At 44.0% G+C, this 6191-nt stretch overlaps 1 long non-coding RNA gene across 1 annotated transcript; it reads left to right on the top strand.

The window, feature by feature from the left end:
- Window positions 1-2238: 2238 nt before the first annotated feature.
- LOC125905873 (uncharacterized) lies at window positions 2239-4400 on the top strand. Its single transcript, XR_007451706.1, has 4 exons — window positions 2239-2926; window positions 3002-3062; window positions 3381-4182; window positions 4276-4400. It is a non-coding gene; the product is annotated as an uncharacterized LOC125905873 (long non-coding RNA).
- The last annotated feature ends 1791 nt before the right edge of the window (window positions 4401-6191 follow it).

The following is a 6191-nucleotide window of genomic DNA, read 5'->3' as shown; positions in this document are numbered from 1 at the left end:
TTGAGTAGTTTAAGTTGTATTTTATTTTACTTTTAAATAAGTGTCTGCTGGTTTCATCAGCTGTTCCCCTCTATCTCTTGCATATCTATCATGAAATCAAAACATGCACATGGTAAAATATATGAACTTAAATTCTGTATGAAATGTTTTAATGTTGTTTTGTTTTATTTACATTGACAAATAAATCTTTGTGGGGGGAAAAATCATTTTTCTCTTTAAATTTGTTACAAAATATACAGTGTCTATTTCTCCAAGAATCGCCTCCTTAAAGCAGCTGTGTGGAACTTTACGTTTTTGTTGATTATAGTGCCCCCTTTGGTCGAAGCGGTATGACACCCACAGCCTGGTGTAAAATTCTGACTGCAGCTGGCATTCGGCTTCATTCGTAAAATGTCGACTGCAGCCGGCAATTAACGCATGCATTTGTTTTGGAGAGCGAGAGGAAAATCATAAATGTTCTAGTGTAGCTCTGAATTTCTTATAAACTGAGGACAACTGCCTGCTGTATATGTTGTGTATTAATTTTGTGGCGTTTGTTGTAATGTTACTAGACAAAAGCGGTTCACATCAGCTAACGTTATATTTAGCTTGCTTATAACTTCCATGTCGTCATACATTGAAGTGAAACAACGTCTGACAAGCTGCGGTATATTCTCTAAATAAAAACAAAAATTACATACCTGTCGATTAGGAAAAGGGCCAACTCGGGATCAGTTTTAAAACCTTTTAAATCTCTCAGGTCTCTCCACTTGGTGAATGCTCGACCGAGGTTTACACACGTTTGGGCTCGAGCCCTATCACTGTCCCGTTTAGCCTTCTTCTGTTCTTCTGTTCTTTTTCTTTTAGATGGTGCTCCTTCTTTATCCGCCATGACATCGAAAGTACAACCAAGTCCTTATAGATACATCTGGTAAAACTCTTATGTGTTCAGCAATGCCTGTTGCGTACCGCTTACTCAATACGAACTAGGGACAGTTTTGTAAATGGTAAAAAGTTCCACACAGCTGCTTTAATGTGGTAGAGGGGTTTGCGTGTCCCAGTGATCCTGGGACAGGGAACCCCAACACAGTGCTGCTGTGTTGGGGTTCTCCCCAGAGAAAGAGAAGGTCACCTCGATGCGACTGCGGGTCACTAAGAGAAGGTCTCTTAGTGTTGTTTGTGTGTACGCACTGAGCATCAATGCGGAGTACCCAGCCTTCTTGGAGTCTCTCGGTGGTGTCCTGGAAGTGGTGCCGGCTGGGGACTCCACAGTTCTTCTGTGGGACTTCAATGCTCTGTCATGAATCCTTTCTGATCTATGTTTAGTTTTCACTCAATAGCTTGTTCTTGGTGACTAATTCTCCTGTCATTCCAGATCCTGCCATTCCCCCATGCCTGGCCTTCATTCATTCCCTTCACCTGACGCTCCACGCCCATTTCCTCTCCTGCCCTCTATTCCCTCATCAGTTCCCCGCCCATCTCCTCACCTGCACTCTATTCTCTGATCAGTTCCCCGCCCACCTCCTCACCTGCACTCTACTCCCTCATCAGCTCCTCAGTATACTAGCCCATTTTTCCTTGTCCTCTGCCAGATTGTCTTAGTTTCTTGCTAGCAATCCAGCCCTTACCTTATCATCTGAAGATTGTTACTCTGCCTGATTCCCTGGATTCTGACCCTAGGCATGATTACCTGGACTCTGATTCCCTGCCTCACCCCTGTTGGTTAAGTTTGCTCTTTCTGATTGATCTCCTGGTTCTGACCCTTGCCTGTTTGTAGGATTAAACCTTTTGGACTTTGAATTGAACTGATTGTTTCTTGTCGTGCTTGTGGGTTCAAATTGCTCTGAGTCAGTGCCCATCACATGCTCAAGTTGGCAATGATGGAGAAACCTAGACAGGGGTGACTGGGAGGAACCTCCTGCCTGCCCTGAACCCAAGTGGTGTTTTGTTATTGGACTTCTGTCAGTTACTGGCCATAACAAACACCATGTTCGAGCACAGGTTCATAAGTGTACCTGGTACCAGAACACCCTAGGCCAAAGATTGATAATCAACTTTGTGGTTGTATCATCAGGTCTGCGGCTGTGTGTCTTGGACATTCACGTGAAGAGAGGAGCAGAGCTGTCAACTGATCACCACCTGGTGGTGAGTAGGATCAGATGGTGGGGGAGGCTTCCGGACAGACCTGGTAAACCCAAACGTGTAGTTAGGGAAAACTAGGAACATCTAGCTGAGGCCCCTGTCCATGGGGCATAGCCGTAGCCAGCTATGAGGTCACAGAGGTCCGGACCTTGGTAAAACTTTCAAAGAGAAAAAAATAGAAGAAGCCCCAAACAGCATGGTAAACATATTAACACACCGGACAGCTTTTATTTTGAAATGACACGCAGGAAGTTATCTGATGTATTGGCGGAAAGCTGAAAACTTGTTAGTTAAAATTTAAGAAAAAGTTAAGTTCTTGCTAAGTAATGTTAATGTTAGAAGCTTTAGCTGTGACACAATGGGTTGAAAGCTACTGACTAATCATGCATGATGTGAGCTCATTAAGTCAGGGCCATGCTCCCAAAGGTAACGTTATTTAACATTATGCAGGTGGCTGTTTCATGACCCAATAAAGTTACATGAGGTTAGGTGGTGTAGAAACTATATATATGTAGCAGGTCCCCTTTAAATTCCAGCCACTCTCATTTTGCCCTGCCTAGTCCTGTTATTTTACCTGGCTGGTCACCTCTCCCCCGGGCCTTGCCATATAAGGAAGACGCTGTAGCATGAGTTGACTGTGTTGCCGTTTCCAGCAGCTTAAATACGGGGTGGGTTTTACAATGAAAGAATGCTGTCTTCCTGCTAAGCTGGGTGCCGTGTTGCTGCCGTCGGTCCTCCAGAACCTTTTCGCTGGTCTTGTACAATAATCCGCTGGTAGATGAGAGGTTGCATTCCCCTACCTGAGGTATGTTTACCCCTGATTTGTGTGGTTTGGTGAAGCACACAATTTCCTACATTAACTTATGTTTACAAACCTTAGGTACAGAGTCCCCGGGACTAAGCGTGTGTGGTGTGTGACAGGTTAAATCCCTCCTGTAGAGGTAGGCTGTTTATCGATTAGCAGCATGATTTTATAGTCTATGTAGTTATATTGACAGTTGTTTCCCACATAGGTGTCCGGACTGCAATACAGAGCTTCACGAATACTGGCTGCAGATGTTTTGAGGAAGTCTGTTGCTGTTTTGCCTTTAGTACTGTTTTAGCTCGACTTTTAGCTTATAGTGTTTTTGTATTGTTTCCTCTGCCCTGCTGACTTGTACTGTGTCAGGGTCATTTTCTTGGTTATTGACCATAAGATTGTGAGACGGACCTACTGTAACCCCATGTTTAATGCTGTCTCTGTGCTTGCTGTTTTATAGTTTTCTTACCTGGACTGTACTGCTGGGGGCGCCGGTTGGTTGGTGTTGCACACTTGCATGCAGATAAGTATTGCACTACACTTAGGGGTGTTGGTTTGCCGTGCTTGGGTGTGTGTGTTTGTAGTTGGCTGTGTGATTTAAGGCGGGATCACGTGGTGGCCTAGAGTAGGAGTACCTGCAGGTCCCCCTCAGTCAGTCTTGTTATTCAAACTTCATGTTTTCTCTTGTTAATAACTGTTATCTCATCCTTTTTTGCAGCACAGTTGTCCAGAGCCAGCATAGCATCGAGGATTGTTGAAATACTTGTTTCACATTTTTAACTTGAACTCATATAAATTAAATTAATATAGGCCTATTTTAATTGTGAAATAAACATCTCTACATTTTGAATCTTGAAGCCACATCTCTCATTTTGTTACACTTATCTGTGTGTGTACCTGTATTTTAAAATTGGTATTGTAAGGGAACCCAGGCTATGAAAAGCTTAAAGTGCCTTATCCACCTTAGTCAGGTCACATACAGATAGGTATGACAAAAAATATTGAACTTATTATGATATTCTAAATTGTGGTGATGCACCTGTTGTTGTGGTTTGTATTTACTGCTTTTATTTTGATAGTATGTTCTGGTGGTGTTTGTTTGTGGCTTTGGGTAACTTTACTTTTGTTCTCCGGAGGCACCCTTCCCACCTGCTGTGTCGAGGAGTGATTGGACTCACCTGTTTCTGCTTTGCCAATCAAGCTGCCTACTTTAAGCCTGCTGTGACACTCCTCGACGCCAGAGTATACAGAGAACCTCCGTGGTATCAGCTTGGCTCTCATTTGGTAACATTGTGAATTTTCTCTTGAGCATTTTGGTGAATTTTGTAATCGTGTCTCTCCTTCGTCTTTTCCAGTGCCTCCCGTGCCCTCACAGCCCAGCACTCTCTGGATGTCTTTTGTGTTTTTGATGGACTCTGGCAGTTACTGATTTTTTGTGGATTCACTCGCCCCTTTGTGCAAATAAATCATTGTAAACACCTGCTCCGTTTCCGCTCCTGGGTTCCCTCTCCGCACCACACGTCACACCTGTATGTTGTACACTAGATTTGATTGAGGTAGGTATTTGATATATAATGCACTGGGCAATAAGAGCATCCCTCTATCTATCTGAACACTATTCAGTGGCCTGAAGCCTTAAACGGCATCAAATAATGTTACATTATGCTGCGCTTTATTCACTTATTTGAAGAGTACATGACCTCACATGTTTGTGTCATCTACTATTTATTTGTTGTTGTTGTTGTTGTTGCATTACTCTTGCTAGCCTAGAATTAATAATATATAATAATAATATAATAATAATGATTATAATAATCACATGCCATAATTCAAACCCTTCATTCCAAATTATCTTCAAGCATTGCATCTAATCAATAAGGTCTAATGAAAGATGTCAAAAAGAAAACACTTGGACAGAAGAGAGAGGAGGATAGAAAGAAATATGGAACTACACAGAGTGGAGAATGGAAAGGGCAGAGCAGAGAACTGTGAGGAAAGACAGGAGAGCAGAGAGATCAGAGTGGAGAACCAAGTGGACAGGGAGGACAGAGAGGAGAACCGAGTGCACAGAAAGGAAAAGAAAGAATCCAGAGAGGGTCAGCACAGACAGGAGGAGAGACAGCACAGAAAGCAGAACAGAGAGGAGAGAGAGGAGAAGAAAGCATCCAGAGTGGACCAGCACAGAGAGCAGGAGAGAGAGCACAGACCGCAGAACAGAGAGGAGGAGAGAGAGTAGAAGAAAGCATCCAGAGTGGACCAGCACAGAGAGGAGGAGAAAGAGCACAGACAGCAGAAAAGAGAGGAGGAGAGAGAGCACAGACACACTGCTGAGCCGAACTGGGGACATTGTCGAGTGGTTGAAGGAGCACTTTGAGGAATTCCTTAACCCGGCCATCACGTCCACCATGGAGGAGGCAGAGCCTGAAGACTCAGGAAAACTCTTGCCCATATCCCTGGCAAAGGTTGCTGAGGTAGTCAGAAAGCTACCTCACAGCAAGGCACCGGGTGTGGATGAGATTTGCCCTGCTCTGGACATTGTTGGGCTGTCTTGGTGGCACGCATTTTCAGTGACACGTGGAGTTCAGGTATGGTGCCTGCGGAGGGGCAGACGGGTGGCGGTTCCCATTTTCATAAAAGAGGATTGGAGGGTGTTCTCCACACTGCTTAGCCTTGCGAGAAAAGTTTACTCTGGGGTTCTGGAAAGTAGGCTCCGACTGATTGTTGAACCTCGGATTCAGGAGGAGCAAGAGTGGACCAGCTCTTTACCCTTACAAGGCTGCTAGAGGGTTGTGGGAGTTTGCCCATCCAGTCCACATGTGCTTTGTGGACTTACGGCCGCGTCCCCCAGGGGGTCTTTTGGGGGGTACTGCAGGAGCACGGGGTACCGCGCTCACTGCTACAAGCCATCTGGTCCCTGTATGACCAAAGTGAGAGCTGTGTCCGAATACTCAGCGTTAAGTCAAACACGTTTTCAGTAGACTTGCACCGATAACAATTTTTTGGGCCGATACCGATTTGCAGAGTGTTTGGATGGCTGATTCCGATTTAATTTTTTTCAAACCACTTTACAGCACACAAGATATTGCAATATTTTCTATCATTTTAACCAAGATACAACCAGCTTTTCAATAATCATCTCAAACAAACAAACAAAAACAGTGACACAGGTTAAGAAACATTTTCCTTTTTGCTCACATATAACTTCAGGTACAGTATTAAAATAGAAAAGTAAACAAGGCGTTTTATATCGGCATATTTTAGACCGACCGGC

The sequence above is a fragment of the Epinephelus fuscoguttatus genome, linkage group LG18 (assembly GCF_011397635.1).
Source record: "Epinephelus fuscoguttatus linkage group LG18, E.fuscoguttatus.final_Chr_v1".
NCBI lineage: Eukaryota > Metazoa > Chordata > Actinopteri > Perciformes > Serranidae > Epinephelus > Epinephelus fuscoguttatus.
Note: the sequence above shows the minus strand (reverse complement) of the source record. Positions and strands in the feature narration are given on the sequence as shown.